Source organism: Oryctolagus cuniculus, chromosome 2 (assembly GCF_051225735.1).
Source record: "Oryctolagus cuniculus isolate XC-2025 breed Fujian yellow rabbit chromosome 2, ASM5122573v1, whole genome shotgun sequence".
Classification (NCBI taxonomy): Eukaryota; Metazoa; Chordata; class Mammalia; order Lagomorpha; family Leporidae; genus Oryctolagus; species Oryctolagus cuniculus.
This window is the reverse complement of record NC_142868.1, coordinates 93,317,934-93,328,398: the sequence shown is the minus strand read 5'-3', so window position 1 is coordinate 93,328,398 and position 10,465 is coordinate 93,317,934.

Here is a 10,465-nt window from a genome sequence, read left to right as displayed (position 1 = left end):
CTATGATGTCTTGAAATTGCTTTGTAAAATTCTATGATTGTGGGGCCAGTACTGTGTTATAGGCTAAGCCTGCACCTGCGGTGCCAGCATCCCCACATGGGTACCGGTTTGAGTCCTGACTGCTCTTCTTCCAATCCAGCTCTCTGTTGTGGCCTGGAAAGCAGTGGAGGATGACTCAAGTCCCAGGGCCCCTGCACCTGCATGGGAGACCTGGAAGAAGCTCCTGGCTCCTGGCTTCAGATCATCCCAGCTCTGGCCATTGCAGCCATCTGGGGACTGAACCAGCAGATGGGAGTGAAAGAAGCGGCTGTGAGCCACCATAAAAATAGCCTTTAAAAAAAAAAAATGGGGCTCCTGAGACAAACCGTTCCAGAGACGGCCTTGGGAAATGGGGAGTAAACCGGTTCACAGAGAAAGCAGTCAGCTACTAACCAGAGATACACAGAACACCTGCCTTGTAGATAAGCCCCTTCCCTACGCTTGCTCAAGGTTAACTAAGAAAGCTGCAAGGCACGTAGCAACCTATTCCTCTCTCCTAGAGACCCCCTCCCCTAATGTATCCCTTTGACTTAGTACTTTTCCACCGACATTACCACTTATAGACTGCCATACAAGGCCCGCTACTGAAAATTATCCAATGAACTTACGCCAGTCTATAGTGTGTTAATTTTGTGGTTTTGCCTTTTAAAAGCTGTGTGAGATAGCTGCTCGGGGCTCCTCTCGCTTGCTTGCTGCTTGCAGCAGTAGAGGGCCCATTTGTGCAAATGAAATAAAATTACCTCCTGTTCTATTGCATCGTCTGGTCTGGAGTCTGTGTTTCTGGGGTCGTCACAAGAGGACACCGCTTTTGGGGTCCTACAGGAGACCTCTCTCTCTCTCTCTCTCTCTTTCTCTTTCTCTCTTTGTCTAACTCTGCCTCTCAAATAAATAAATAAATTTTTTAAAAAATTCTATGATTGTATGATAGCATGTTTTCTGAGGGGAAATTTCCTAGCTTTTCCAAGCTTCATAGACCTCCATGACCCATAGATCAGGAACCATGGCTGCCCCTGCCTCCACCTCCAGGCAGCACCAGCACACAGCCAGGCACTCCTGGGGGGTAACTTTGAATTCTTGTTCATTTATTTTCTGTCAAAATTCATCTGACATGGTTACGTGGGTTTGAGGAAGAGAGAAGACTATGAAATTTTATAGGTAGAGAATGGACCAATACAAGGCGATTTCCACAAGAATAAAGTCTGAAGTGAAATATGTTAAAGAAGAAAGGAGGAAAAGACAGCTTTGCTCAGTCTGGGGAGTTATGCTTTCCTCATCCTCAAAATTAACAACAAACTCGGTTTTGGTTTTCTATTAAAATGTGGTGCTCTCTGCTATGGCCTGGGGGATGCAGTGGAGGATGGCCCAAGTGCTTGGGCCCTGCACCCCATGGGAGACCAGGAGAAGCACCTGGCTCCTGCCTTTGGATCAGCGCAGTGCACCAGCTGCAGCAGCCATTGGAGGGTGAACCAACGGCAAAGGAAGACCTTTCTCTCTGTCTCTCTCTCTCACTGTCCGCTCTGCCTGCCAAAAAAAAAAAAAAAGGGGGGGGGGTGGTAGTGATGTGAATGCTGGGCAAGGTGCTGTCATTCCCCTCCCAAGTCTCCAGGAAACAGAACAGCAGTCAGTGTTGGCACACAGTAAGTCTGTTTCTATTAGCTTATGTGGCTTACTTTTCTCCTGTCTCTAATTTTCATTTTTTAAATCATCATTGTGGGGCCAGCGCCGTGGTGCAGTACTTTAACCCTCTGCCTGCAGCACCAGCATCCCATATGGGTACCAGTTCGAGTCCCGGCTGCTCCAGTTCCAATCCAGCTCTCTGCTATGGCCTGGGAAAGCAGAAGATGGCCCAAGTCCTTGGGCCCCTGCACCCACGTGGGAGACCTGGAAGAAGCTCCTGGCTCCTGGCTTCAGATCAGTGCAGCTCCAGCCATTGCAGCCAATTGGGGAGTAAAACAATGGAGGGAAGACCTCTCTCTCTCTCTCTCTCTCTCTCTATATATATATATATATATATGCCTCTCACTGTCTGTAACTTTACCTCTCAAATAAATAAATAAATCTTTAAAAAATCATCATTGCAATTGCACACTTTCATTATAAGTTGTAGTGGGTTCCTTTGGAAAACAAACTTTCCAGAAAAATTGACACATTAATCCTTCTTCATATGTTGATTCCTATTGTTGGAGCAGGATGCAGACAGCTAGATGCGAGCCAAGCCCAGATGTCCCCGGAAAGTCTCAAGGACTCTTCATATCTTAACAACTCGAAAACCACGGGGTTGGCAAATGTCCCAGAAAAGACAGCCGCACTGCCAGTCATCTCATTACCTTAATTAACCTTAGGCTCATTATAATATCATTAGCATTGTGGTTTCAGCTCTGACCCGCCTCCAAAATTGCCATGACAGATCCAAAAGCACCCAATTAGGGAAGAAAATGGGTGGCACGCCTCTCCAGGGAAAGCCCTACCTTATTTCTAGAACCTTCCACCCCATCCCATGAATATTCCTGCCCCACCGCTAGCAGATACAGACAGACAGAAAGCTCAGACCCTGGGGTGGGCTCTCACTGCCGCCTCTCAGCCTGCCCGCTCCTCTGCTCTTGCGATTATACTTTTGTCCATAACAAACTTCGGTTGCTTACTCAATTCAAATTAACCCTGCCACGTCCTAGAATTCTTTCCTGGGCTAACATCAAGAACCTGGGTGGAAATTTTCCAGTAATCCCTTAAAAATGGCAAGGCTATGGGGACACTGAGACCCCTGACTGCTTTGCATCGTCACAGCTTACCTGTGACAAGGGCACTTTCTCAGACAGGAGATAAGGGAGAGGATGGGAGGGTGAGAGAAAGGAGGGACTGGTGTGTGTATTTTTGAGTGTCATCTTATATAAACAGAAATGATAAAAGCTCTCAAGGTCCTTGAAGCCTGAAGATCCAAGTACCTTGAAGAAATGCACTTTCCCCGGGGGCTGGCATTGAGGCTTAGCAGGTGAAGCCACTGTCAGGAATGCCAACATTCCATAGGGGCGCAGGGTCGAGAACCAGCTGTTCCACTTCCTGTTCGGATCCCTGCTAAAGTGCCTGGGAAAGCAGCAAAAGATGGCCCAAGTACTCGGGAGACCCTCATGAAGCGTCTCGCTCCTGGATACAACAAATCCTTTTTTAAAAGGAAAAAGAAGAAATGCACTTGAGCCCGGCATTTGCAATGAAGATCACGTATTCAGGGCACAGTGAAGTCTGACTGCATCCACACAATTTAGTTAGGTTTGGGGAGCCTTCAATTCGGATTCCCGCTGTTGAGCTGGCACCTGCTGTCTCGTGAGGACCGTGCATCTTCAAGGAGGAGCCTGAGAAAGGGCCACCACCAGGTTCCTGGGCCTGCCTGGTGGTTCGTCTCCTCCTGAAAGCATTGGTGATTCAGGTTGCTGTTTCGCACACAGTTCTTCCTTTCTGTTTTGCAAAATAAAACAAAGCTTATAAATATTTACATTGGCAACCAAAACATTGTGATAACAATTGCAGCTGCTAAGGGATTTATGAAACTTGTGAAACCAAACAGGGAAAGACAGAAGACAAAGCACATTGCCAAGGAGGAAGGTTCCCTGCCTTGGCTTTAGCACAGGAGGCAAGGCTTTCTAGACCACAGTTAGGCAGTGCTGCCTCTTCAGGGAGTTTGGTTACAAAGCACGACACCTTGAAGTGCCATTTGGTCATTAGCATTTCGCTGTCATTAGCCTTCAACTGACAGATTACCTCCTTAGGGGACACATGTTTCAGTTTGAACTGTCCGAAGGGAAGGTGTGCTCCAGGCGTTTGGGTCAAAAGCCAGATCTGCAGCTCCAGACAGAACTCTGGGACTCCGAGAAGAAACTCAGTATGACTGGAGTCTTCCGAAGCTCCTAGGCAATTCTCAAAGAACGGCATGTGCTAAGCATGAAGGAAGCACCTCTCTCTTTTTAGCATTTTCAATATTTTGGTCACAGTGTGTGGATCGCTGGGTGTTCTCTGGTCAATACTGAGGCTCCAGCTTTTTCTTTTTTTTTTTTTTTTTTGACAGGCAGAGTGGACAGTGAGAGAGAGAGAGAAAGGTCTTCCTTTGCCATTGGTTCACCCTCCAATGGCCGCCGCGGCCGGCGCGCTGCGACCGGCGCGCTGCGACCGGCGCACTGTGCTGATCCGATGGCAGGAGCCAGGTGCTTCTCCTGGTCTCCCATGGGGTGCAGGGCCCAAGCACTTGGGCCATCCTCCACTGCACTCCCGGGCCACAGCAGAGAGCAGGCCTGGAAGAGGGGCAACCGGGACAGAATCCGGCGCCCCGACCGGGACTAGAACCCGGTGTGCCGGCGCCGCAAGGCGAAGGATTAGCCTAGTGAGCCGTGGCACTGGCTAGGCTCCAGCTTCTTGATCACACCTGGAATTACACCTGCAAATCTTGCCAAGGGAGGTTGCCCATCACTGGAGACCAGCATGCTGTGTGCACAACACTATACAGTCAGAGCAGCTGTGTGTGTCTCTTCCTTGACGTAGCAACGGGGCGACACGGGGCAAGTGGCTTCGTTTCTCTGAGTCTCATTTTCATCCCCTTTAATGCAGTAAATGTGAACACCTGCCTCATGACGAGGGTGTAGGCCTTGAATGAGATGATTCAAGGAAAGACCCCGGCAGCCCAAGGGAAGCTGGACACAGCATACCTCTAATCGCCGCAGGTTTCTGAGCACAGCTTTGGATAACGGACTTCAGCTCCCATCTCTGTGGAGTCCACCAAGCACAGAACTTACACAGGGCACCGCGGAGAGTCTGCTGGTGAGAAGGCTGCTTTCCTTTCCTATGCACTTTGTAGCTGATTCCAAGTAACAGAGACATCTAATGGTGACGTTGGGTGCATAACAAAAGGAACCTCCCCCAAAGAAGAGAAAGAAAGGGCAAAGATGGGGGCACATTCAGGCCTGTCTGTGTGGCTCAGGGAGGTCCCCGGGGTGTTCCCAGAGAGAAACAGAATTGGACCAGCAGGTCCCCCACTCAGGGAGCTGAGCTGAGGCAAGGAAGAGCAGCAGCTGTGCTTGGAGGAGAATTGGAGTTGATGCAAACCTAGAAGAGGCCCCAGTGAGAGGCAGGTTCCTGCTGTGCATTGCATCCCCAGAGGTATGGCCAGCGCCAGCGATGACGCAGACCTTGTCGGGTGCACCTGCTGCACAGGGTTGGAGTGAGGGGCCTCAAGGGAGAGGACCTTGATTGCCTAGAGCAGCAGAGTATAAGTCAAGCACCAGTAGGACCAAAAAAATGGGACAGGCAAAACAAAATAAAGCAAATCCCTAAAGAAGTATTATTGAGAATGACGGATAAAGAGGAATCACCCAGGCCCTTCATTCTGCCTCGGGCCATTGATCTAACCAACGCTTTTGACAAACAGAGATGAGTGACAAGGCAAGTGCGTATGAGATAGGGGCCACAGGGGCTTTCTCCACTGAGTGCAGGTGAAGGAGCAAGCAGTTGGGCCACTGTTTCAAACCAAGTCCTAAAGGTGGTTGGATTTAGATTTTAAATATCTATATATCTATATCTATATCTATATCTATATCTATATCTATATCTATCTATATATAGCAAATGGACATTTCCATGAACAAAATCATGGTGGCTAAAGCCCACCAGCTACATTCAGATGTCAGCAATAGCACTAGGGATGCTCACAGGGCTATCTTTGAAATAAATGCTGGAGTTCTTGATCCCAAAACCAGAGAAAAAGTCAAACAGTGTCTTGAACTGTCCATCAAACTCTGTTAAATACCAGAACATTTCCAAAATGTATTTTCTTTTTCTAAAAGGGAATTCATCATCTCTGTTGATTTTCAAAATCAGCAAATATTTATTGTAAACAAACAAAAAAAGCAGCTGCTAACCTCTATTTCTAAAAAGACTACTGCTGCTGATTCCTCCCGAAATGCCTGGCACTGGGCAAAGGAAGATACTGTTCATATTTAGAAGCCACGACGGTCACCTTGGCATAATGGAGCAAACACAGACTTTAATGGCAGTTTAATTAGATTTACCATAGGGAAGTTGTCACATAGGAGAGGCGAGGCTTCCATATTTAGAAACCTGTATGATGGCACGCATAAATAAAGAATGCACCCAAGATGGAGCCCTGCGAAGACCAGAGCAGCTATTTCTCTTCCTTCCCTCCTTACAGTTACATGCATATGGTGGCGTTCTCCCACAGTGCCAGCGTCTAACGCACCTTCAGTGCTGTGGGAGTTAGCTCTGCATATGGAGAGGAGGACCGCATGCCATGCTTTGTATTTTATGAGCAGGCGGCCTATCTCCAGGAAAGACTTCCAATTAATTCTACTTTTCATTGTGAGAGAAGGGAAGGCAATTTTATCCCTACAGGAAAAAGCTGGTGAGGTTCCCCCAGGAGCTGGGAAGCAGTAGACAGATTCTATGGTGCAGAGAACTGGTTATCCAGTATACATACCATTTCCCCCAGTGTGTGAGAAGGGAAACTCAAGAGACCCAAGCGTGTTTATTTTTAATTTGTTGCCCTATAAAGAGCCTAAAACCTTCTGTAGAGAAGCAGGCATAAAAGGCGAGCATGTGGAATGAATAATTTGTGAGTCATTTCTCGAGCTCCCACATGAGAAATATGGCTAGACACTCTGCATTCATCTCTGCACCTGCTGTGAGCCGGGACGAACCAACTTCGAGCGCCCGAGGACTTTCTACGGGACTTGGTCACCCCAGGACCCAGAGCCAGCAGGTGGCCAAGCTCTGATTGGGTGATCCTGGCAAGCTCTTGGCTCCTCCTGTGTGTTCTGGAAGAAAACTCGTAGATTGTGGGGTGACGGTGTAAGTATTCTAGCTGGGATTCTTCCAGGAAAGTTAGGCAGAACTGGGAATTCTACCCACACACGAGGTGGAAGCTTTTGAGATCTCTTTAAGCGGCAGAGACTTCCCAACACATCAATATGCCAAAAAACATCAAATAAAATTTAGTGGCATTGCAATAAGCTCTACCACCTGCACAAGGCTGGCAGATGGAGAAGGCTGTCGATCATGCAATGCCAGAGAAGTAGACACTTCCCCGAGTCTGCTGAACTAACCTCCTGAGAATGAGAACAAGATGAATGTCCTGTTTCAGGACTGGCATTTTAACCACTCTCACCACCCAGGCCCTGCACACCCCGGGCGGCTCTCATACACAAAGTGAGAAAAACATTCCAGAAGTTGGAACCCGTGATAGAGAAGGAAGATGAAAGATGAGCCAGGCGCTCTCTTCTCGGATTTCTAGGTCTTTTCCTGTGAGAACTGAGGACGTGCACTTTATGATTATTCTCACTGGTCCTATCACCATTGGCTGGAAGTGGGGTGACAGAGTAAGCCACTTGGGCTGATGGCTCATGAGCAAAATGTGTAAGAACTTCTTAGGCACTGCTCCAAATTCTTTCCAAGCAAGATCTCGTTGAGTCACCATGGCAATGTCATCTGGAGAGTGGGTGTTTTTTCTTATCCCTAATTTCCAGGTAAAAGATGAGCTAAACTCTCCCACGTCAGATGCTGCCCACCAGGGGGACGGGCAGGAAGAAGGCACTCAGAGAGGAAGTGGGAGAGTAATGGGCTCATTTACAGCCACACATCCGGCCAGCTCCCCTCCGAGCAGAGAGATGAACAGCATACCTTTTTAAAGTATTGAATAGCAAAAGGAATCAGACAGCCCTTGAAGCCCCAGAATCGAAGCCAGCAACACCTTCCGGATGTAATAAAGATCTAACATCCCTGTGTGCTTTTCATTAATTTTTATGTATTTAGCATGTGAGTTATTGGAAGCTGGTCAAGCTCCCTTTGGTTACTTGTTTCTATATGTAGAACAAAACACTGGAAGGTTCCCACAAAACTCATGGCACTACTCCTCTCCATGGATTTAATAAAAGAGACCCCCAGAGAAGAAAGTTATAAAATCGGATCCAGTCAGCAGTTCCAGCTGTGTAATTGATACCTGTTATTTTCTATTGACTGCTGTGCAGAATTTCAATTTCTGTAGCATAAACGGAATCCCCATTTATTTTGCACAAGAGACTGCCATGGGGTATGGCTGAAAATACGGTTCATCAGCAAAATCATTTCATAAATTTCCAGAGACTATGGCTATGGGGAAAGCTCCTCAGAGAATGGTTGCCTATGAAGGCACTCCTTCTCCTCCATAAATCACTTTCATATTTCATGTCATCACATTTGTTTTACATGATCCTTTGCTATGTAGAACATATAACATAGACAGGGTACCAGCTCCTGAAGAATCAGGGAACCGATCAGACAAAAAAAAAAAAAAGTGATGTTGGAGAACATCTCAAATCTCCATTTTTCTGTCTTCCACCTTTCAGAAATTCCTAAAGGTAATAAGATACTGTTCTCTGCCCAAAATCTAAGTAACATATATCTTGTAATTATTGACTTTATAGATATTATTGTCTCCAGGATCACAAAACATAGCTTTGGGTTTTTAAAATTTTGCTTACTTATCTATTTCTTTATGAGAAGGGAAGAGAGAGAGAGAGAGAGACCACTTTCATCTGCTGGTTGACCCCAGAAGTGCCTTCCAACGATCTGGAATGGATCAGGTCAAAGCTAGGATCCAGGAACTCAATCCGGGACTCATACAGGTGGCAGGGACCCAACTGCGTGGGCCGTCACCTGCTGCCTCTCGGGGTGCCCCTTAGCAGGAGTTGGAATCAGGGCTGGAGCCGGCACTGGAACCCAAGCGCTCTGATGTCTGACCTGGGCATCTACATGACAATGAAAGTTCCTGCAGTCTCATGTTGCACCTTGGGCATGAGAGACTATAAAAGATCTGCAAATCCTACAGCTGGGTTGCAGAAAAACAGAAGGGCTGTCTTCCTAAGTACTAGAGAAACATGGCTAGCGAGACCTGCCTCTCCCCATGCTCTTCCATTTCCACGTTTTTTCATGTTTCACAATTGCGTCTTTTGTTTTTAGATTTTATTTATTTATTTGAGAGGTAGAGTTACAGAGAAAGAGGGGGAGAGACAGAGAGAGAGGTCTTCCACCTGCTGATTCACTCCCCAAATGGCCACAACTGCCGAAACTGAGCCTATCTGAAGCCAGGGTCCAGGAGTTTCTTCCAGGTCTCCCACGTGGGTGCAGGAGCCCAAGCACTTGGGCCATCCTCCACTGCTTTCCCAGGCCACAGCAGAGAGCTGGATCGGAAGTGGAGCAGCCGGAACTCAAACCAGCGCCCATGTGGGATGCCGGCACTGCAGGCGGCAGCTGAGCCCACCATGCCACAGCTCTGGTCCCTTTGTTGTTCCATTGTACACAGTCTCTCTGGTACAAGTGAAAGGCTTCAAGTCCCATGGAAAAATCAAAGGTTTTGTGAATTCTGCCTGAGCACCAAGATTGGTTAAACTCCAGTCATAACCTTATGAGTGCTGGTATTTGCATTTCTTGTGTTTTTATATTCAGAGTCATATGAAGCAGAATGGAAGGTATTGGGGCTCTTTGCTCAAATCCTTGCTGCTTTTAGTTTGCTTCTTCAGCCATGTGTCTCTTATAATTTAGTCTCCTTAACTGGGTGTTAATAAAAATACTTGGGTTAACTTCTTTTTTTTTTGGTGGGGGGATCTTGTGAAGCCAGCCCATGGTTAAGTTTAAGTAAAGATATTTTTCAAGCCTGTTGACAGTGAACACGGATCCTGTTCACAGCCACTGTTTCTCTGGGAACTGAAACTATTTCACAGTGATTAATTTCCTGAGCTAACAGTCCCCAGCAGCATTGCCTTTTGGGAGTGTTGTTGGTAGGCTAGCTGCTGCCAGGTAGCAGTGATGAGCTCCGGAACATGCTAATGTGTTTCATCTGTGCACTTGTCTGGTCCTCTGCAAAGTGTGTGTGGGGGGTAGGGGTGGAATTTAGAGCGAGCCCCTTGGGTTCCCCTCACTGGAAGGATCGCAAATCTTTGCTCCCCAGACACCATGGGAAATGCCAACATCTGTTTTGATGCTTCCTCGTTGTTTCTCCCTCTCTCTCTCTCTCTCTCTCTCTCTCTCACACACACACACACACACACACACAGACACACACACTCCTTGCTGCTCAAGCAATGACTCTTTCCCCAGGCAACCGGATCATATCCAGACGTCCCAATGTGGTGCTATGCAGTGTCCTGTGCCACTCAGCGCCCTCGTGTGTCCTGCATTCTGTATTACCCACGCCTCTCTACCCCGCAAACCCACAATGCATGCACCTCCAGCCCCACCGGACCCACTCTCTCCACAGTACCTCCTCCCCTCCCCACCCAACCTAGGCCCATGTATGCACCTTCTGCACTGCGTGACACCTGCTCATTAAGGCTTTTATTGCCTTCCCTGGCTCCCTGTAGGCTTCCACCAGCATTGCTAAGATCTTCCCTCTCTC